Source organism: Rhea americana, unplaced genomic scaffold (genome assembly GCF_003343005.1).
Source record: "Rhea americana isolate MKP2758 unplaced genomic scaffold, rheAme1 scaffold_278, whole genome shotgun sequence".
Taxonomy (NCBI): Eukaryota; Metazoa; Chordata; class Aves; order Rheiformes; family Rheidae; genus Rhea; species Rhea americana.
Window position 1 is genome coordinate 272,667 of NW_028186399.1, and position 24,007 is coordinate 296,673.

General features: G+C 43.4%; 1 protein-coding gene across 2 annotated transcripts in view; it reads right to left on the reverse strand.

Annotated features, from left to right (window-relative positions):
• CERS4 (ceramide synthase 4) overlaps positions 1-7,653 on the reverse strand; it is a 48,923-nt gene extending 41,270 nt beyond the window's left edge. For both annotated transcript variants that reach the window (XM_085308499.1, XM_085308498.1), the window contains exon 1: positions 7,516-7,653. The gene's annotated coding sequence lies outside the window, so the exon portion shown is untranslated. The remainder of the gene's footprint in view (positions 1-7,515) is intronic.
• Between the last annotated feature and the right edge of the window lie 16,354 nt (positions 7,654-24,007).

Consider the following 24,007-nt stretch of genomic DNA (forward strand, 5'->3'; position numbering starts at 1 on the left):
CCGGGCAGGGCCGGGGAGAGCGGAGCCGGAGGGCCGCGGGCGGCACGTCGAGGCCCGCTGAGGCGGTGTGGGGCGCTGCGGGCCGCGAGCGGGTCCGGGGAAAGGTTCCCGCTGAGGGGCCTTGGTGGACCAAGGGAGCAGGGCCAGGGCCTGCTCGGGACGGGACGCAGCGGAGGGTTTGGGCGCRCCAGCGCGGGAGGACGGACRGACAGAYAGACAGACAGACAGACAGACATCCGCTGCGGTGGCGCCCGGCCGCCGCGCAGGGATGCGCCCAGGAGGAGCGACGGGACCGTCGCAGGAAAGCCTGTGCGTGAGACGACGTTAAAGGAAAATTTCGCTTGTTCTCCTTCTCCTGGAGCGTGTGACCGTCTCCTGGAAGAGACGGAATTGCCCGTGGGCCGGGAGGGACAGTTGTGCAATGACATGTAGCGTCCCCGGACACAGGCGGGGTCCCGGCAGAACAGGGACACCCAAGGCCTGATTTTCTGCCCTATGTTGCCGTAAGGGAAAGCTGCCGTTTGCTTGGTGCCATTCATAGCTGCCAAAACGAGAACGAAAGGCTAATGAGTTAGACTAGCAGTTATTTTATAGGTACTTTTCACGAGTCTAAATGAAAACGTAAGGTATAATGAGGGTCTTCATCGTGATGTCCCTTGATCATGTGTTTGTTAGAGTTTGATGCAGTAGGTTGCCGTCTGCCATCCTGCCACTGCCCTCCTGAGCTAGTTTCTGTTCCTTTTTTATATGCTTCCCCCTGCTTTTATCTATTACGTCTTCTTTCACCTGCATTACCCTCCTAAACCACTTTATATCAAATCTGCTAATTTTGTCCCCAAACACCCGCTCTACTACTTCTATAAAAATACATTTTAAAAACATACATGTATGAATGCATGCATGCACAATTACATTCTAAAATCTAAACATCACACAGCAAACAGGACATACAGTAGCCTATAAGCACTTGTATGGGTGATGGTGGAACCCTTTTTTGCAGGTCCACGTTTCTGCCTTTGCCAGCAATGAATGTGTTCAGTTTAACTCTGCATTTTCTTCACAGCTGAAGAAAGAAGGGAAAAGAATAAAATCCCTCAGAAATCGCAGGTACATGTATATGCACCTGCAAGTATATGGGAAAAAAAAAGGTATTTAGAGTACTTCATGCTTTTTGAGCTTTTTTATGGAGCAAGTTGAAACAAGGAGATGGAGCCAATACTGTGGACTGCAGCTTTGGAATCACTGCAATACAGCTGTGTGGATTTTAATGCCAGAAAAAAATCATTAAGATAATCTAGTCTGTCCTTCTGCATTACATAGACCTGAAAAAATTCCACCCAATCATTCTTGCTTTCAAGTCTTCAGAGCACAGATCATGGGTACTATTATTGTTTGCCAGTGTGCTTTAATGCATTCTTGGAGCACTTAAGACTGTTCTCTCATCTTACTAAAACACATTCTGTCAGCTCTTTATTTCCATTTTTTTCTAAAGTTGTAGCCAGCATGGTTATGATGAACATGATTATAAATACCTGCGCAAATAGAAATAATAATTTTAAATAGATAGTCATTTTTTATAGTTTCCTCTCTTAAACACTGTAGCCCATGTAATCAGTTCCAATCAAGCTCTTAGGAGATTGTTGGCTTGAAAACATTTTCTGTTTCAGCAGTCAGGATGCTGTGAATGGATCAACACTTGGGCAAATATATTGGTGAATATTTGCACGAGGTAGTAAGGCCTTGAGAAAGCCTGGAATAACAATAATGTCAGAAATCTCTGGCTGTATAATATACCCTTGGGAGCACCCCAATGCTCTTACACTGAGATAGTTTTCTTGTAGCTAGTTACTTGGCAACACTGAGAGCAATTTAAAACAGTGCCTGACCTACAGTGTCTGTATTTATAAATCCAGCTTTTCTGGGTCTGATCCAAAGCTCAGTGACATCAATTAGAAGACTCCTACTGACATCCAAAGGTTTTGGATTGAGCAAAAATCTGCTCATTTGAATGTGTGCAGGGGGTGAAACAAAAACTTGCACGACAGCTGGAGCAAAAGAAGGGACTTTATTTAAGAAGTTGTTCATTTTACTTTTCTTTGGTTAGCTGTGGTTTTCTCAAGAGAGGTGTGATATGAGTCATACCACTCAGGAAGAGTTTTCTCTGTGTAATCAGCAGAAAGCCAGCTGTACATAGGCCTGCAGCATCATGAACACACAGCAAAACCCTGGAAGTCTCCACACAGCAAAGCAATTCAGGATTCAGGGCTGCCAAAACCTTAGCAAGGAACCCCGACTTGGTGCGCATTGGCATGACCTGTGCACGCCTTGTTAGTTAGCATAAATCATGGTCAGTTTTGAACTGCGGCTGTGAGTGTTGAACAGTGCTCCACATTCCCACTCTACAGAGTGGTCCCTGGAAGTCTTAAAATTAAGTTACCAGTCTTTTTTAGGTGTACCTTGAGACATGCAAAGGTCTGAGACACAAAGATGAACACACATGATCTCTGAATAACAGACTTCTTAAAGTTGTTTCTTTAAGTAATTAGGATTTGAGATACTTAAAAATCCCCTATCATTTTATAACATAGGCTGTTGAACTCATGATACTATATGGGCTTTTCAAATCTACTCTTACTATTTATATTACAATATATTTTTAAGTTTTAAATTACTGTTTTAGTAAGTGATTAAGCTAAGTGATTATTGTTATGTTAATAACTGAGTGGTGCAGTTGGTTTACAGTGGTTTGCAAAGCCACTACTAGTGATTCATAAAAGACATGGCAAATTATGCAAACTGGATTCCTTCTTCTTTCCAGGAGAGTTATGAAGGATCAAGCAACAGAAAAGTATGGGTCAAGGAAAGGAGGAATGGTCAGTTGCTGAGGAAGGAGGCAGGGAGAAAGATCAAACAGAAGGTAAAAGGCTGGTGGGACTAATTCTTTTGAAGCAAAGAGAAATCATTTCTTATTAAAAAGACAAACAAAATACATCAATGCTTCCTAATATAAAATGAGTAGTGGTTTTGTGGTTACAGGAATACAGTGTTATTGCAAGTAGTAAGGACAGCTCCCCTTATCTTGGCAAATAGGAACAACAACAGAATGGCAGCATTTAGGCTCCTCCTTCTAACACTAGTATAGTACTACACTTTTTTTTTTTTTTTTTTTTTTTTAAGGAAAATTGTGAAGCTGTGAACACTGGTATTATGCACACTGACAGCCACATTAGCCCTCACTAGACAGCTTCTTGAAGGTCAGCCCACTTAACTGTACCCTAAGGTAGTTCATGTTTCAGAAGGACGTAAAAGCATTCAGATGATTTTGTGTAACTTTGAAAGTATAACTTTGTGAACTGAGCATGGTCTTGGTGAATCTGGCAAGGATTTAAGTCTAAATCTCGGCTTTGAGTTGTCCAGTCTGAGATATATTAACCTGTTCCTTTATTTAAGGGGATAGAGTTGTATTGCAACAAAGCTAGCTAGTAGTTAACTGCTACCAAAAGGACTATACTGTTCCTTCCCACCTCACTCATTCCCTCTGGCACAGTTCTGCCACTCTCCTTACCTTGTGATGGGCCAGTTTTGGGAGCTAAACCAGCAGAAAATTGCGTATTTTGTTTTGCAGGGTTAGATGGGTGCGTGTTACCTGACATGTAGAATGAAGATGTCTTATGCAGTAAACAACTCTGTTGCCAAGACAGCCCAAGCAAAGATTAAGCCCACAAGCCATACTGCTTGTCTGTTCCTCATTCTTTTAGCTGAATTTATCATCAGCCACTTTTGTGGATTTAAGCATACTTAAGTCATGTCCACACAGCTGATATTTCATTAATAAGCATGAAAGAGGCAAGTGTTGCAGTTGTGTCTGCATTCTTCATTGGCACAAAAGCATCTGGTATAAATATTTCATCACTCAACTCTGGCGTATCCATAACATTTCTTTTTGAACACATCTTACGTTTATATGTGAGTGTCAGGACATTTTCAGTCCTGTTTCTATATATTAACAGCTGTGAAGACTGCAAAGACAAAAGCATGGATGTTGACACACATTTTTTTTCTCAAAAATAAGGCAGTTCTGTCTCAATATAATTTAGCTATTACTGCTGGTGGATACAGCTCAACTAGCAGATCAGTAAAGATGAAGGAAACTTAGTTTAGAAATAAGTAGTTGTGCTGGAAGTATGCAGATACCTCAGTTTTCATCAGAGAATAATGCTTTGATAAATAAGGCATGCTTCCACTTTAAATCTGAACTTCTCAAGCATCATGCAGCTGATGGGAAAGGCTGCTCAGCAGCTGTGACTGGGAAGATTAAGCAAGGGCTTAAGGCCATGTGTTGCTCAAGGAAAGTCTCCGAAGATAAGTCTCAGTTATTTAAAGCAAATCAACTGTAAGAGCCAATGTGATGAGAAATCCCGCAATGAAATATTAATACAGCTAAGTAGCTGGGAAGAGTGCATTCATGGGCACTCTCCTTGCAGCACTGGCAAATAAGAACATTGTCCTTGGATATTCAGGAGTTTGAGCTGTCCTGCATGAAATCTATTGTCCTGATGTGAGGCTGAGAGATGATCATGACTTTTGGTTCCACCAAAGGAAAAATTCCTACGAGGTCATGGACAATAATGCAGAAGATGCGACCCCCTGCTTATGTCTTTATCACTACTGCAGTAATACAGCAGGTGATGTTGACCTTTGTCATGATACTGCTACCTTTAAGTAGTATTGATAACCTGTTTACATCAATAAACCCCAGTCAGCATTTTGCCACAGAGCCCTGCTGTTTTGCAGCCCAGCTGTTTTGCAGCGTTGCCACTGCCTTGGAGATGTGTGCCAATTCTCTTCATAATCGCAAGGGTCCTCCGCTGGAGTCTGCATCCACACTGCCCACTCCAAGTAGCAGTGTAACTTAGCTCTGGCTGCCAGCTACATGCTGGCAGAAGTAGGAAATGAGGGATGAGTCCTTCCCTTTTCCGTCCCGACCTTTCATTTCACTACAAACCCTAGCAAACATAAAGGCCACCTTTTATATTCAGCTGAGCAAACACTATTGCATGGGCTACAGTGGAACAGCATTAGCTGTAAGACATTTTAAAATTTGGTCCCAAGTACTTTGCAGACATACAGTTGTCTTCATAATTGTGTACTACGTGTTTATAATACAGTCAATGATGCATGTAGCGTGGTAGGCTCTCTAGGCAGTGTAAAAAATTAGCTTTTGTTTTGCATTGGCTGAACTAAAGAGGGAAGCAGTCTTCATCCTCAGCTGTGGCCAGAGTACAAGCATAAGGGAGTTTTAAGCCACCTTTGCTCTCCGTCTTTAGTGGACATATTATGTGGTGGGCAAAGGCAGCTGAAAGAGGAATAGCTCCTCAAATGTCAATAATATGGCAGGAGAAGCTTTAGACAAGAAAAACTCTTCCATATACCCTTCCAGACATGATGTAGTCAGGGTACTTTGAGCAGATCCTGGGATCTCTACTGTGCCATTTGGTTTCTAACTCTAATTTGACACTGTGATCCAGACACCACAGGGAAATATGAGATGGAGTTGAATTACTGAGTAACCCTTGCACTTTTAATTAAATTAGTTAGCTTTGTAATATTTAATCAGTACTCCAATAAGAAAAAAAAGGTAGAGAAGTGATTACTGGTTGGAATTACAAGCAAAAAATTGTAACTCTATACATCTCCTCTTTTTCCCTCTCGACTTCAGACACATCCTACTATATCGAGCACTGGAACAGGTTGCCCAGAGAAGTTGTGGAGTCTCCTTCTCTGGAAATATTCAAGGCCTGCCTGGATGCAACCCTGTTTAACATGCTCTAGGTGACCCTGCTGAGTGGGGAGGTTGGACTAGATGATCTTCAGAGGTCCCTTCCAACCTTACTGATTCTATGATTCTATGATATTCCTACTCAGAACTGGACACTCCTCTGTCTTCCAGTACTCTCAGTCTTGTCCCAGGACTATGCTTGCTAATGCTGTCCTGCCCCAGGCAGGACGTGTGAAAATCCCATACCTGAAGATTCACCCATGGGTAGAGAGAGCAGGCTGAATCAGGGATGACACATCTGATAATCTCTTTCATTCATTTAAAATAAATAACTGCTCAAAAGCGTAGCAGAGATTTCAGGCTTCTGGGGGAGCCGACATTGGTTTTTCTCAGGTTTAGATCAAGCCCTTCATGAACAAATCATTTAGTATTGCTTATTGAAAATTATGCTGATGATTGCCCCTTGCTTAAGTATTCTGGTTCAGGGTTACAGTGTGCCACCTGATGCTGAAGGACAAGAGATTGAGCTGCCCTGCATTAACAAGTTACAACTGCCTGCTGACTGAAAGTCACCGAGCGCAAACCAAAGGATTGTGGCCATGCTGATCAGTACTGCACAGCTAACACTGATAATTCTCTGCTCTCAGGGAATTCTGCAATGTTTATTTTCCTTCATGCAGCACAACAGAAATAAGTAAGCATTAGTCACATTTCTGGAGGAGGCAGATACAAACTTCCGTGCACCAGTTTTGAAATCAGAAAGGGGAAAATACATACTTCTATTCTAAAAGAAAGGGTAAGTAATTCCAGAAAAAGCAGCCTTTGACATATTCCATGTTTTCTGTGCCTTAATAATAATCAGGTACTATGCTATTGTGATTCAAGAAAATTATTTTTCAAGTGAATTTCTATGTGTCTCAGATGTGGAGAACCTCTCTCAAGGAAAATGTTTTTGTGGAACTGGCAACTCTTGACTTTGTCATTTCACAAAGAAAGAATATCCAAAACCTAAGGCACAGCTAGACTGCTTGATCTTTGGTTGTGGAGATGTACTTTATCTTAGTCAAGTCTTTCCCCTATTGGAAACACATGTCTGTGAACGGCATGGTGAAGACTCACTGGTTTTGGAGAAATTCATCCGTAAGCACAGCACAGAAGAACTACTGATGAAGCAATTCTTGAAAGTATATTTGATATTCAGGCATTCTTCAGCTAACTCAGATGAACATTCACTGTGACCTGAGGACTTTTGTACCTCTTATTAATATTTCTAAAGCTCCTACCATTATGTGACTGAAATTCCTATTATTAAAGGTCAAGACCAAACTCTGCTCCTTCATGGTGGTTCTGGTTCAAGGGGAATTCATCTGTCATCAGTGCATTGCTCCTCATTTAAATTTGAGATGAAAAGATGAGGATCAGGCACTGAATTTTGTTCATTGTTCTTCCAGAAAGTCAAGAATGATGTAGCTGTTCAGACAAGAACTGAAGACATTTCAGATCAGATAGGGGAAGTTCAGCTTTCACTAGCTGGTAGAGGAGGCAAGAAGTCACTGAGTGAGTGCTCCCATCGGCTAATGTAGAAGTCCTGCTCTATTCTAATGATGCCATTGCTTCTGTTCAGCACATGACAAAGCATGTCTTTCCTTTTCTCCCCCCTGCTTGGCAGTCAGAAGGGCCTCAGAAACACCATGCAGAGAAAGCAGCTGTCTGAGAGCTTATTACATTCCACTTACCTATTTTTGCTGCAGGCGTCTGCTTCACTGCTTCATTAGCACATTTTCCTTACTCTTTATAAGTCCAACTTTCTTGTCCTTGGACCTTACAACCTCAGGCGTTAGGAGAAACAGCTTATTGCCTACTGCCAATGTTCCAGCTCTGTATTCCTAATTAAAAAAAAAAAAAAAAAAAGAGAGAGATGTGGACACCGTAAGCACTCTCAGATGCCATGCAACCTCCTCCTCTCTCCAGTCCCAGGCTTGTGGGGAGGAGTGTAGGAGCAGCTTTGTTTCTATTTTAAGCACAGACCAAAGTAGCCAAGAGCCATTTTATCTGCCCTGTGTAGCCTGACAGGATTTGTATTACAAAACACAAGGGACTGCTAGTGAGTGTGCTGCTCTAGGGGATTACAGACAGGAAAGCTATCCTGGGATCTCCRTCCTTGAATATATAAGACCTGTGGCTAATATTAGATATTGCAACTTCAGCAAGCAATCCAAGGCCCCTCCTGTGCTGCTTGGCTCTTCCTGCTCCTGCAGTGATTGCAGCTAGCAGCACCATTTTGGGGGGTGAATGCCATCTCTCTCTCTTTCTGCATCCTCGGAGGCCAAAGGTCCTCTACGTAGCTTTTGACTTCCGGCAATGTTATATTACCTATAGCCCTTCATGATGGATTCACTAAAAGGCCAGTTGGCTGATTTACAGTTGAGAATATGGACAAATCACAGGTAATTTGCCAGATTGGAGCTCCCTAGTGACAAAAGACGGGGCTCTGCTCATAAGGGTCCCTTTTGAAAGAAACTTCTGAAGAACCTGGTCATTTATCCACAGCTGCAGAAGGACTGTTGTCACCATCTTCACATGTTGCCACCCGGGCTTTGAGGTGTTCACAGTCTGAGCAAAAGCACAAATGACCAAGGACCCAGCTCTGTCAGTGGGCATGGAGGCCTTTGACAAGGTTCCTGCTCCTCTAGCTCTGCTGTTCTGTTCACCCTACAGCATTCCAGCTCTGAAGAGAGAACAGTGTCCTGAGAGAATCAACATGTCCTGAGAGAACCTAACATGACGTGAGAGAGCCTWACAGAATATCAAAAGACCACCCCACCTTCCACTTGCACAACTTGTACAGTGAAGCTCAGAGCAATRCTGAATAGATGATTATATTTTAAACAAGACTTATTTCATTCATACTTATTCTGTCTTGATTTTCATTCATTGATTCTCCTATTTGCATACAAGTGCTGAGATGGATGTGTGCAAGTGGTCTGGCCAGGATCACTTGCAATAACACTGAGGACACGAGACACTGGCTATCAAGTCCTCGACACATTTCCCAGTTCCTTGTGACTGGTAGTAATGTGCTGGTTTTTAAATGTGCCTTTTTTACCCAGCAGGAGATGGCAGTGACTGTGAACTTCTGTCTTTCCAACTTGACCCAGCACCTAGGCAATACTGCTGATTGACTCACTGTTGTTTTTCTTCTTTTCTGCAAACAGGCTGTCCATGGTTGCAGGCTGTCCTTAGTTTTCCCAGTCCGGGTGTCTTGAGAAGCTACACATACACGATCTGTCGATAACCTGCTGATCTACGTGCTACCAGYACATACTACAGGACTCACAAGTTCATTTGGATAAAGGCTTCTATTATTTGCCTGTCATTTAACTTTCTCTCTGTCTGTCTTTCAGCACTTTTGGAAACCTTTACCTTGTGAAGGGTACAGAGTATGTGCCCTGGAACACAGTATATTTGATTAGGGGTCAAGATTTGAAAACAAATAGGGAGAGAAACAATGAGAGAAACAAGATTATTATGACAAAATTATTATGACAAATCCGGAAAGAAGTTCAAATGAACTGACATGTCAAGTTAGAAAGTGCTAGCATCTCATATTAGCACTTCATGTGAAGGTAACTATGATTTTTTCAAGAGCTTAGAGAGGTGATTCCAGTTTGTAGTGGGGTCAGCTAAGATTCTGTTACTTGTGTACAACATGAAATTTCTGATAAAGGCTCAAAGATATTACTGGACACTGACTCCATCTGTTGGTTGTTGGTGGAGGAATCATAAGGTAAAACAGCAAAAGCTGCAACAGAAGATGACTGCTGTATTCATGCTAACCACTAGGAAGAAAGTCCATGGAGCCKTAGGATTTGTCTGAATACATGAAACAACTTCCAGAATGAAAATGAGCTCCAGACTACTCAGAACAGATGAAGCAAGGTAGAGGAGGTTTCAAAAGAGAGAGCATGTTCTCTTCTCAGAGGTTTTCTGTGACTATATTTCTCGGTGTAGATGGCTGAGAACTCCCATCTGGATGATACTTCTGTTGCCATGGACACCTCTGGGAACCATCACTGGTCCCTAGTATTGGACGGGCTGTATCTGTTGCATACAGATGCAGGACTGATTTTGTGCTTTGTGTTCAGCATGTGCCATCAGAACACAGCAAAGTAAGGTCAAGCTAATACCTTTTGTTAGACCATCTTGGATAGCTGGAAAAACRGACGAACTTTTGGGATGTGCAAGCCATTCTTTAAGTGCTAAGGATAATTGATTAGTTCTTGCTTAATTAGTAAAACCAACAGCTGTTTAACRTAAGGAAGAATCCTGATCTGAAAAGTCCTATTCGAGGAAAAGCAGGTATGGAAAGAACCTAGTATTGTGATTAGTAAACTATCGTTTACTTGCTGTCCTGGGTGAAACTGATGTCATTCCCTGGTGCAAATACTGTACACAATGCATACATATACTGGAACATCTATCATCTTTCTGCTTGAAATGGGGCTGACACCTCTGTAAATACCAGAAATCAGCTACCTGAGGGCTCAGGAGCCTCTTGCATGGTAGAAAGCCTTCTGATTTAATGTTTCAATGGATCTGCTGTGTTCATAAAAAGAGATAGCTTCCATTAAATTGCCATTTTTTGGTAGAAATTCGATCAGACAGAAATTGCTTTCCTAGTTCCAGTATTTTTTTTTGCATGACTCGTCACCCTCAACTCTTGGCTTGTCTTTCAGTTCCAGTTTTGCTGCTCCCTGATAGACTGAGGGAAGACTACTGCTGTGAGGACATTCATTTCAGTTCCTTCAGGGTAAGCAAGCTATGGAAGAGAAGTCAAAGGAAAATCTTGTTCAGAGTGGAAGAAGCCATCCACATGCATGCTTCACAATTCAGRGGGCTTTGAACATCATCACCTGCACCTAAACTTGCTCACAGCAGCTCCTGAGTGCCAAYTAGGCCAACACTGGGCAGTTACATAAATACCACTGTCCATCCTTCTAGATGCTTAGTGGTRAAGGAAATCCAGATCACAGAGGAGGAGACTGCAAGAAGATAGTTTTTATGGAATCTGATATAGGAGTTTGTTTTTCCATATCAGCTTTGAGAGAGCCCTCTTGGTCCAGCTGGGGTATGCTTGCAGAGAACATCTGGGTCAGTTGTRTGTAGAGCTGATGCCAGATAGGGCCACAGTAAGGCCATATGGATTGTGTATGGTTTTTATGGAAAAATCCTGTAGGCAGATGTTGGCTGACATGACATAAAAGTGGATGAACAGTAACAGCAAGTGTTTGTCAGGCCTCACTGGCAGGAAAGACAAGAACTTACTCTGGGTGTGGGAAGGAGAATTGTTTCCAACCCAAGCTTCACAGGTTAAGCTGTAAGTTGAATGGGTAGTGGACAAAGCAGAAGCCTGCTAGAAACAGAACCACTTCTGTACTGTTTGGCCAGTGCCATGGGCTTCTTTCCATGGTGTCACCCCTGGCACAGCTCCATCCAATGTGCAGAGGGTGTGTATGGAGRACCTGTCAGTTTGAGCAGAGCAAGTGGTGTGTGCACAGTACATTCCTCACCTTCTCCATTCGCTTTTCATCCCCTTCCATGGGATTGTAAAACAACAATTTGAGCATGCTTGCTTTGGATTCTTGCCTGCYACAGCCTTAGAGGCACGGAGGAAACATTAGCACACTATGCTCCATACTCCAYCTCAAGGGCTGGTTGGTGATCCTACATTGTTTGCATGGGTCAGATGTATGCATGTTTGTGTGCTAGGTGCGTGGTGGAGAGAGGAAGGAAGTTAACTGAATCAGATCTCTAGAGCTGAATTTCTGTTCCTTCACTCACCRTATTAGTTTTCATTCATCTTGAGATGGCACAGCTGAAGGTATCTGACCAGAAGTATTCAGGAAGACTGTGTTAACACAGCAGTTCCTSGGTATATGGAGAGATTGTGCATGGCTTGTAGTATCTTTGGAATATGATTTCTTTCAGGGGTTTTCCATCCTGTTGAATTCACAGCCCCTCAGAATTTTTCCAGGGCCTCCAGGGGGTGGTGGAAATGCAGAAAGAACATGAGCTATTCTTTGTTCCCTTTTTGAAGGCCACTTAGAGCTAATCYGAATATTGAGAAGTGGTAGTGCAGAAAGTGGACTCCTGGTCTAGAAACTGAAAACTGCCATTTAGCTAAATTGATGCAAATTCTTGCATGAAAATTTTGATTCCAGGTTAAAAGAGAGAGGCTTATATAAGTTCAGAACTGACAGTGCTGCCTAGAGCTAAGTTTTCCCAATGCTTCCACTGTGGGACTGTGTTTTCTGTTGCTTGTGCTTCTGCCARATTTTAACCACATAGGCTAAAATATTCCACACTCCCTGTCTGCCTCTGGCTGAATTGTTTGAAAAGTTTGAACTGAAACAGTTGAGACATTTCTGAAATAAGCCCAAGAAGAAACTATTGTTTTGACACATGAAGAAAATAATCTGGCAGCTGTTTCTTTGAGAAGATCTAATGAGCAAACTTTGCAATAGGAACTGGAAATTTGGTAACAGTCACCTCTAATATAGAGGCACAGCACATGYCTCTGTCCAAAATGTGAGATGTGAATACATGAATACACTTGTTCTGTGGTGACAGCGTGCTGGGGTTTGTGCAGAGTCATGGAAAGGCAGCATGCAATGCAACACATAAGTCTTGCCAGTTGGTGGCACCAGCGACCGACATATGATGGCAAAGACTAAGCATGGTTCCCATGAAGTGGAGCATCCTAATGCCCATCACAGAGCTGCTTGAGATCATCTTCATTTCACTTGCCTGTTGTGTCCACTCTTTGCTTCCTCATTTGAATCGGTTGTTCTGATTCTTGGTCTTTCTCCTCCATGCTGCCTGCTCAGTTGGCTGCTCCTTGCCTGGACATGGCCAGACCTCCTCTGTGACTGGCTGTAGCTTCAGCTACACTTCAGCAATGTGGGCTCAGCTGGTTTAAACCACTGACACTGTTCAATTGCACCAGATAGGATCTAACCTGAYTGCTGGCCAAGGACCTGATGGGGGGTTCTGATGTGTGTATGCAAGCTGCTAGTGCACTCTAGGATCTGCCCTTCTCGCAGGCGCTGTGTGACTGTGGTGGCACGTGCTGGGCTGTCTGTAGAACACACCCAGTCTGTTCCTCTACTGGGACTTCACTTTGCTTTCATTTTCCTTCCTACTTTAGGAAGGAAATTGTCAGAAATGAGGTAGATCACTGGCAGAGGATGTCCCTTTTGGTCCCACTGTCAATGCCAAGTTGGGACAAATACRCAGGGAGAAAGCAGGAAGTCAAAGAACTCCCCACTCCTATGTGTTATGTATTGGTGAGGGCTAGCACTCATGCAGGAGGAACAGTGCTTGGCTCAGCATGAAGCAGCACCTTGGGGAAATGGTTGACAGAAGTAGTTACCACAACAGGCTCTGGCCTTAGGGACTGAATGGCCAGTTTCCCTTCCCTCCTCCCTCTATCTTGATGGCTTATGCTCCATTAAACAGCAGCATCCTTTCACTAGGGTGAGGTCATCACTGGTATGTGCGGTGAGGGATGAAGCCTGAGCTCATAATTACCTGGTGGACATGAATAGTGAGGAATCCTGTTTCCTGCGCTGTGCTGTGCTGCACAGCCCAAATGAGTGCTGGTGGAGGCAGCTGTCTGTGTCCGTTCTTTCCACAGATGACCTTTTAATGTGATGAATTTTTTTGTTGGTTCATTTGGAAGACTTGAAGACAAAACATTAGTCTTCCATGGCAAGAACTTTAAATTGCTCTTAGGGAAAGGAATTTTTGTCTTCTTCAAGATACTATGATTCTTGTCTGCCCCTGCACCACAAGCAATACTTTTGAATGTGGAGGGCTTCCTCACTGAGGGGTAAAATTTGGTGTAAATCATTAAAGACAGAACTGAAATCCAAGGCTTCTGGCAGCCTWAACCGAAAAAACCAAGGCACTGGGTGGCACCTTTAGACTCCATTGTTATTAAATAGCTTATAATGAGCATATTCATGACATGACTATACTTCTGAGTATTGTTAGTTGCTCTTTACTCTTTGCTTTGGTCTGGTATTCCCTGATGGAGCTCTCCATATTTTCTAGGCACTGGCTACAGGCCCTGCTGTGCCATAGATGCTGTATCTTGGAGTTCTGCTTGGAGTATGGAAACTCATCTAYTGCCTGGTTCTTTGATACTCTCCGGTCCCAGTGCAGAACTCACCTGTCAGAACTAACAGTCAAAAACAGCACTAATGATACCTAGTCACCACTTTATTTACTTTGCTACCACAAGCATCCACATTGTGGAGATGGGAAATGAGAACTCCTMAAATGTTCTTCAGTTAACTTTCCAGTAAAAAGCACAAAGGACCTGGAATTCCTGGGTTCTTTCGGGATCGCAGAATCACAAGAATGGGGTGGAGGGGCCCTCCAGAGTCCAAACTCCAGCACAGAGCTAACACTAGATCAGGTCAGCCATGTCTTTACCTAGAAGACCCTAAAGTCCCCAAGAGTGGAGACCTCCCATGCCTTTGGAGATCTGCTGCAGGGCTGCACCAGCAATGTAGAAAGAGATTTTTCTGCATGTCCTTGGTCTAAATCTCCCAAGCTTCAAGCTTGTCTCAGGTAATTACTGAGAACCTCCTGTCACCACCAACTATATCCAGGCACAGTAGCACTACCCACAGCTCTTGGATCTGAGGAGTGAGCTGTGGAAAAACTCTTACTAGCCTTGCTGTGTTAATGGGTGCAGGAACAGTTTATTGMTGGATAGACTGAATTTGCAGGTGGGAGCTGGCTCCCTGCATCCTGTTTCCTTCACTGATACTCCGCTTCCGTCTCCTGGAAACAAGATTCACCTAAGGAGAGCCCCAGAGCTGCCAGGACTGAGGGAGCTCCCAGTTTGCTCAGGAAAGCTGCTTTAGTCATGACTTCTTTATCTCCTTTGATATGTGTAAACTAGGGTAGATGCCATGTATTCCTCTGACCCCTTTCATCTGACAGCAGCAGAGGAAAGTTTGACTGCACGGTCTGTCATTCTCTGTCTGTAGCTCGGCACCACCCTCTGGAAGCATGGGCTGCAGCAGGCCCCAAGCTTGGCAGTCTTGTCCTGGTAACTGTCTYGCTGGTGAGATGCTGTGCTCTGCAGTGGGACTTGTGCAATGATCTATGTTGCATACAGACTTGGTGGAGGAGCAGCTGGCCCCAGACTCTGCAAAACATTTGCATGTTGTCTTTATGTTTTGTCTTCTTTTTCTGATCTCTGCCAAAAGCTTTTTTGCTCAGGGGAAAACTTGTTTTTATTTCCCTTATGTATACTGCTCTCTGAACTCTGCACTCACTCCACGTGTAAGTGTTGCATCCCAAGGGTATCTGACCCCTCTTCAGTTCAATGCAGTGGTGTCCCAGGGAGCCTCTACTGGGTCTGATAGGCTCCGGCCTCCAGACTGCTGGCTGTGTCAGGCATCTGGTGCCAGGAAACATTGCCATGTCAAAGTGGGAAGGGTCCTTTTGTGCCAGAGACCTGAGTGCTGTTGGTTGCAATATAATAGTGCTCTGTGATTCTCCATCAGGAATGCAGTGTGAACAGTCTGGATGAAAGCTAGTGTCCTACCTAATACAGCATTGCTGTGGCATCAGCTCTCTCAGAAAGAAGAGCAGGAACCAAGGCAGATACGCCAAAGGTGTATTTGCCATATCCTGATTCCTCAGGCCACACTGCACTGCCAAGTGGCTTGCCTCAATTCCAGTCTGCTATCCCAGTCACTGCTTGTCCACAGCATCTACCTGTGGGCTCTTACCCAGCCATTTCTTCCTGTGAAAACCTAAGCCCCAGGAAGGACTGGGGCTCACAGCRGCCAAGCGCAATGCACAGTTTGTGTTTGGCTGACTGTGAGTCAGTCAGCTTACCCTGGCTCGCCTAGCTTTTCTGGGCCAATTGGACAGCCTTCCCCCTTACACCTCAGCCAGGCATGGAAGCACAGCATCCTGTTTTAAGCCTCAGTAAGTTGCCTGTAGCAGGCTCCAGAACAGCCTCACACATCTGTGGTCCTGTTTCTCTGCCATATTGGTGAAGGAYGGTCATCATAGGGCAGGGGAGATTTACACAGTTGTCATTGCACGTGAGAAGCAGATGAGTGCTCCTGCCCAAAGCAGGGTCAGACTGCAGCACACCCATCTCAGACCAGCTAGGAGCTGAGAAGGAATAAAGCCRTATTACTTGAAAAACTGCAGGTGGAACATATCTGTAGCCATGATACAAACCATAGGCACCTGAGGATTAGGTTTCCAGTATCCACTTGACGACTCAAGGGAGCCTTCCTCTCAGGCAGTAGCCGGCCAATGGGTAGCCTGGTTTGAAGTGCACCCTTTCTGGGCTAGAAGTATCCATTCTACTCTCCAAGGAGGGTCCTGAAGAAAGGGGGAGTGAGGTTCTCTGAGGCGTCACAAGGACCCAGCAGGATAGGGTCATTTCCATCTAGCCTCTAACACACTGGTGACAGGCTGGCTCTATGCTTGTTAGACTCCCTCTTCCTGCAATCTGACCTCCAAGCTGAGAACTGTTCAGGGACCTGGAGATGACCTTCAGGCCCTGCCTCTTCTCCAGGATCCTGGACATACTGGAGACTCTGGCTCACCGGATCTTCTCAGCAGCCAGGTCCAGACAGTACTGCACATAAGAGTGCCAGCAACTCCATGACTGAACTCTGGAGCACCAGATTGGGTTAACTTTCTATTGCACATCCTTTCTCCTTTCTATCATCTGGGCCACCAGTGAAAACCCTGAGTAGAAGTAGACCCAGGCGACTGCTACAAACCCTACTCCCTACAATTTTCTATAGTGACAATTATCTGTTGATGTTTACTCTCACTGTGGTTTGTGGTCATCCTAATAGTGATGTTTTACCACATTATCCTAACCCATAATGAGAATGTATATGATACGAAATCTATAACCATTTTCAAGTCAAGCTAACAGAGACCAGCTGTTTTTCGTCTATTTACCAGACCCAGGGCAGATGAAAATTAGATTCGACTGTCAACATTTGTTCTGAAAAAAAAAATGTTCACAGCTCCTTGTTAGCTTACATAATATTTAAGAAAGGACTGTCTGCAATTTTATTAAAGAATTGCTCTGGATTCTGAAGTTAAATGCAAAAACAGTCAATCACTGGGTTAAAATATATGGCCATCTAGTCCAATAAATTTTTACAGCAGTGTCTGACAATAGTTGCTTAAGGGAAGCATGTCCTTATGCAAAGAAAGCATATATGTATCATATATATGATACTTTCCCCAAATACTTACCTAGCACTTAGCAGTTTTCATCTTAGACATTTCATGAGCAAAATATACTATCTATATTTGAGGTCCTCAGTGGAGTAATCTTCCATGAATTTGTCTAATCACTACATGAAAGCATGCAAAATGTTATTACCCACAGTGTCCTGTGGCAAGGAGTCCCAGGTGAACTATGTAATGTGGAGTTTCACCTCCCTCTGTTAGGCCTGAGCCTGCCCTCAGCTGGTTTTATCTGATCTTCTCTGGCTTTTGAATGGAAAGATAGAGCAGACAGCCATTTCATTTTTGCCCTCCCATGATATTCATGAATTTGCATATCCATCAGTCATCTTTGTTTATGTAATTGTTCCTGGCAAAGAAAACATTCTACATCCTTCACTATCTTTGTTCCCATTCTCTGACCCTTTTTAAATTCTAGTATATCCTTTTTGAGACAGGAGATGAGGAGGACTAAAGYGGAACATGATATTCAAGATGTTGGAAAATCATCATTTCACACAATAGCTTCTGTCTTTATTTTCTGCTCCTTTCTCAACATTTGATTTGTTGGGTTTTTTTTTGAGCATTGAAATGATGTTTTCGTAAAACTGTTCATTATCGTCCTAACTTTCCTCAGTGATAACAGTCAAATCARACTGCTGTTTAGAATATGGTATGAAAGATATGAGTGCTTTTCTCCGTGTTCATTGCTTTCCACTCAATTACACTTAATTTCTTGTGCCTTTTTACCACCAGGCATCTCAGTATCTTAAGATCATTTTGCTGCTTTTCCCAGTGATCTGTCTCCCTACTGCCCTGACCACTTTGACCACTCTCTTTTCATCCAGTTTTTCAGATTGTTTAGATAGGAGACAGACAGTGCTGGTTCCTCCAGAATTCTACTAGTGAGCTCCCCACTATGAAGACACTTTTTTCAGGTCTTTTAATCATTTTTTGTTGTTGTTCACACAAGGATTTTCCATCTTTTACTATAGCATCTTTTACTATAGCAACTTACTCTCTGAAACACTTTTTGGAGATCCAAGATTATTTTATCAAAGGGATTTCCCTTCTCTCATTGATGATCCTGTCAAGAAGGTCAGTAGCTCTGCTGGGAAATGAGCCCCMCTTACAAACCTGTGTGACTGCATCCAAGGATATTTATCTAAAGCCCTATTAGCTTTATTTTGAGCAATGTCAGGTGTTGCTTTCAGCTCTCTTCTGGAACTCTTTTTAGAAAATGGCATTGCATCTGCCGCTGTCTGATCCTCTGATACCAGGAGAGGAATATGAAGAGTTTATAAAGTTTACAGCTCAGATGCATTTCTTTTTCTAAAGATCTTTCTGTACCTACTCTTTACTCTCCTTACTCCCTCTTGCTTTTTCTCAGATCTTTTCTGTCAGATAGTATATATTTGCTCTATCCCCATGCCCTTACATCCTGAAGATGTACATAGTCTTCTAGAAATTATTTTATTTTTTTAGATTCTTTTGAAGAATCTTCCTCATTCTTTATATTTCCATTGCTGAAATTAAACACAACTTGGCATGTGGTGTGAGTATGTTTTGGGAATATGAGTTTTATTTTATCTCTGAAGAGGTAGGGCTGGGCTGAATTTGGATGGGAGACTAGTTGCAAATACTTGGTGCTCTAGGCTTAAATTTAGTTTGAGGCTCTCTAGTACAAGAAAGATTGGATATACTGGAGCAAGGTCCGTGAAGCGCTATTGAGGCTGGAGCACAAAGAGAGGCTGAGACAACTGGGTTAGTTCTGTCTGCAGAAGAGAAGTGGAGAGGGAGATCTTATTGTTGTCTACAGCTACCTAATGGGAGGGTGTAGAGAAGASAAAACCAGACTCTTCTCAGAGGTGCACAGCGAAAGGGCAARGKACAATGGACATGAGTTGGAACACAGGAAATTCTGACTAWATGGAAGGAAAATCTTTTTTGCTGGGTGGTGATCAAAAACTGGATGGAGGGCCCAGAGAGGCTGTGGAATCTCTGTCCTTAGYGATATTCTTTGATTGGAAACAGTCTTGAGAAACCTGCTCTGACTGGAGACTCTTCCTGCTTTCATAAGCCTGTGGTGTAACAGTAGCATTGCAGAGGTGAGTGCATGGCCTGGAGAGTGGAGTGGAGGCAGCTGATAACCATAAAGTACTTGGTGGTGTGAACAAGGCCATTTTATTAGTGCGAGCATGTGTCTGAGTGCCCTGGCCTCGATCATCCCAGCTGAGCAGCAAAGCAARGGGGGAATCACTCAGATGCTGTACTAGTTGCCTTACCAGAGATGAGTAATTATTATCCACAGAAGCTAGAGACTACACATTATTTTTTTAATCTTCTTGTAGATAAATYGGTTTCTCTTTCCTCCCTTTAATAGCATTTACCTTTTTCAGAGAACTGATGCATATTTGAACCGATGAAAAAATTAACTCATTCAGCACCAGAAATTTTCATTTAATTTTTGGTTATGAACAGGGATCCCAGCTGTATTTTTATTAGTGATGCCTATAAATTTGAGCCCTGGCCCTATTTTTACCGGTCAAGCTCAGTCAGAAGAGTTATAACCATCCTTTCTAGGCTAGAATTTCACCTGAAAGGCCCTTTATAAGCCTGGTGATACATCTCCTTTCCTGAGAGCTATAGGAGGGAGGGTAGATGACTGGGCACATCTGATGGGAAGGTCTGAAATGTATTTGCRTGTGTTTTGTGATAAGAAGATTGATAAGAAGGCTTGGAAGTCTGAGATTACCACTCTTGTGGCACAACATAATCTAGCTTTCCTGTTTTCTTTTGGCCCAGAAAATGTAATGTCCAAATAAATATCTTAGTTCCATCACTGATGTGTGATCCCCTGTCTGACACCCTTCTCCCTTCTTAGAAGTTAACTGCTGCACTTGATCCTTTCCAAGTCATCAGTATCTCTGAATACTCCAGATGACTCCTGGTGGCCCTAGGTGCAACTGTCACCTTTGGATTAATAAGGATGGTGTTCCTTAAGCCTAGATAATTTAGAAGATGTAACCTCCCTATATACACTCTACCCTGAAAACATTTCCCCTGTTCCTGCTGCTAACAGTGCTTTGCAGTTGCCCTTTTAAGCAGAAAAAGATGCAAAGAAAGCATAAAGTATGTTGGCCTTCTCCACATCATCTGTCTACAACTTCCTCTCTCCACTGAGGAGCAAAGCAGATGTTTCTTAGTCTACTTCTTACTAACAAAGYACATACAGAGTATTTCTTGTGATCTGTCCCTTGACAGTTTTCTTTCATTTTGTGCCTTTTTGGTTTTGTCAGCACAAGCTCATGCTGTTCGTTTAGCCTTGTCCTTATTACTCTGACCTAGTTTCCAGTCTCTGTGCAACTTCAAACACAAGTAAGGAGCAATGAAGATCTTACGATTTAGCCACACTTCCTCTAGTTCCTGTGCATGAGGATATTTTGCACTTATGCCCTCAGAAATCTCTTTCAGGAACTGCCAGTTCTCCTTTTACTTTCACACTTCCAATTCAGGAAAGGAACTACCAAGTCTTTGACTTCACTGTAGTCTATTCTGTTTTTCTGTTCTCCTTCTTTCTGTTTTTGGGATTATAAAAATCACTCAGTTAATGGTTGCTCACTCAAGTTGCTTTCCATGTTCATGTTCCAAACATCTCATCCTTTTTTGTTAGGAAAAAAAAAAATCTAGAAATCTCTCTTCTATTGGCTTTCTCCATTTTCTATTTCAAACTTGGTCACCAAAGACTTTGAAGAATGGAGGGCAGTTCCGCAGCCTTTAAGCTATGAAGAATAGCTGACCTTTCTGATTTTCTTTGACTATGGAGAARAGACAGCTGACACTTTTCCTTGGGAACTGATGTTGCTGCAGTCAATTCAACTGTGTATTTTGGTTGCTGTATAGCTCAGGACTGGCCTAACCACAGGAGCTCTCCACTGAGCTGTTCAGCAAACRTTTCTTCTACAGAAAATTTTTATTTTTAATTTTAAAAGTGATCTTTCTTTTGGAAAAAAAACAAAGCAATTTTTCATGTTTTTCAATGAAATAATGAAAATGTGTGTGGTCTACATAGCAGATTTTCCCTTGAAAAAACATTTTCATGGAAAATTGTCAGTGGGCCCCAAGTTCAGTAGGAACACAGTGAAGCAGAGCAGCAAATCCAAGAGCTGATGTCGGCTGAGTGGGCAATGTAGAGTAGTCTACTGTACAATAGCACTTCTAAGAGACASAGTCCTTGTTGACAACGGACCAGAGATGTAAGAACTTGCAGGATCCCCACATAACCCTTCAGCAAAGCTGTTCCTCGTCCTAGCTACCCAAGCCTCGCAAGAAGCAGCTGAACTAATGAAGGGCAGTCTCTCATGGACCAGAATCTTATGTTTGGATACTCTGGTACCTAATAAGGTATGAGATGCAATCCAAGCATTTAGGGCAGATGCAACATCTCTTTCCTATGTGCATTCTGTAATAAGACAAAAGCTCACACCTTTTCCTCCCTGGGGGCACCAGTAYGCTCTCTCTCCTATAATTCAATGGAACATGAAGATTCTTAGCATGATTTATAACTAATTACTGTCAACTTGAAACTTTGGAAATATAAGTTTTAATTTAAGCGTTACCAGAGTTACTGAACAGAGGGAACAGAAYATGACAGTTAAAATCTTGTTTCTTTACAAAGCCATTCTGAAGACAAAACAAAAAGAAAAAAGTAATTTCAATGCCAAGTGTTATAGAAGAGAGAGGGGGAAAACAGGCAGACTATCTCTCTGGTCACTTATAAGCTGTTCATAGACAGTGATGGGAATTCTCTCAAACACAGTGCAAGGCAAACACATGGATATTGTAAAGTGTTTTCAGCTCAGAATAAGAAGAGATGGTCTTTGCTCTTTGTTAAGAAGGCAAGTCTCTGGAGTGAGTGGAGGGTGAATTAGTTTTCCTCCATGATTTTCTTCTCTCATCCTACTTCCCTTCTGACTGACTAGAACTTCAAGGACCTTTGGAGAGTTCCAGTAGAGGCACCTCTGGATGTTTGAAGATACTGGGTGTGTGGGCAGGTCCAGCCAGTTGCCTTCCCACATGTCGGATCCCCAAATTCTTAGTTCACTATCCCTGAGCTTGCTCCTCAGGCTATGTACATGATGTCCCTTGGGCAGCAGTTTTCTTACAGCTTATTTTTAGACAACAGCTTTTTCCAGGAGGGCAGAAGAAGAAAAGGAAAGCAATTTCTCCCCCTTCCCCCTTCTTCCCCTTTGCCTCTTTACAGTCTGGCCTAGAGAGTGTCTAAGAGATGTTGGCAGCCACTAGTCTGAAAGCCTGGCAAGGGCCCAGACCAACAGCCATTCCCTCCTGCTTCTTCCTCCCMTTAGTCCCAGAGTAGACTGACTGACACTTGATGGAACGGAAATCCAGGATTCACGTCCACTCACCACACCGTGTGCTTGTGCCACTGTATCACATCTTGCATCTCTAGAATGCTCAGATGAATTCTTCATCAGCCATGGTAGGATAACCATTAATGTGCTTTATCAGCTCTTACCTAGCTTGTTAATTCTTCCTCTCTGTCAAGAGTGTGACCAACAGTCCATGTTCCTAATACACTTGTGGTCACCATGGCAAGAAATAGACTGGGAGGAGGGTTTGACTTGTACCTACTTATTGGGGTAGCTGTAAGATGTGCCTCCCAGGCAGGGAGATAAAAGGCAACGAGTGTGCAACAGGCATCCTGACTGCTGCCTTTGATCTAYGCCTCGCACGGCAGTTGTTAAACAGACTGTGGTGTTTGGTCTGGCCAGGACACAGCCTTGCTCTGGGGTCCTGGCTGGAATGTGCTTGAAACCATTTGGAGCACTAAGCAATAGTTCATGCCAGTTCAGAAAGCACTGGGCTGCACTCCATCAAAGAGAGGGCTGGAGATGTTAACTCTTTCATGCCCAGGCTGAGAGAGAGTCCACTAGCTTGCAAGTGGGTGCTTAGGATGGCTACAGAGTTCCTGATCTGACCAGTCAGGGTTTTATTTGCCTGCAGTCAAGCCACCTGGCCTAGGGAAGCAGCTGCTGGGTGACAGACCCACTTTTTTGGCAGCAGCAGCTGTTGGTCACATTGCCCACAGGCTACAGTAGGTTGCTGTCATGATCCCATCGAGAGGCTGTGATGTGGCAAGGGCAGACAAATGCTGTGTATGGGCCTTTCTAATCAGCACTGGCAAGTTTGGAGTGTCTGCTGGGTGAGGCCAGAGGGAAGGCAGTGAGGAAGACTAGTACTTTGCCATAAGTTGCAAAGTTTCAGCTGTGTGGATAGCTTAGACTGATGGAAGCAAAGGACTGAAAAGGTCATCAGGAAGTTTTGGAGGCTCCTTTAGAAGTTCTGCAGGCATCACAGCTGTCCTTGAAACAGCAAAAGAAGGAAATGARTGCCAAAACAGTCTCGTCTACAGGGAAAAATCTCGGCCAAGGCTGTAAGAGGAATCTGCTCTACTCATTGCTGTGCCACTGACTCATTTATCTCCTCTGAGTTTCTCCAGTTCTCCTGCCTGTGGCTAAACTCTCTGGGCACTGTTTCTCCACATGTGGGTATGATATGYAGGGCAGTGGAGTGCTGATCTCTGTAAGTCTCCCAGGGCTATTGTAAGAGTGACAATAGGAGCAGCACTTCTGAGCTGTCAGACGCAGTTTGTGTGGACTCTAAATGCTTTCACGGGGCGAAACAAAAGGGATCTTAACTTACAAAATGTTTAGTAGGTGTCAGTAGTAGGAGTAGTGTGTCCTGCTCTCCAAGCTCTGGAGTCAGCAGTGTATAACAGAGAGCTTATACCCTCATTGCCTTCATGTGTCTTGCTGACTGTCTTTGCAGTACCTACCTCCTAGATGTTAGCTATGTTTAGCTGCGCGGTTACTGCATTCTGGTGATATTAAAAGAGTACACTGGAACTAATAAGCA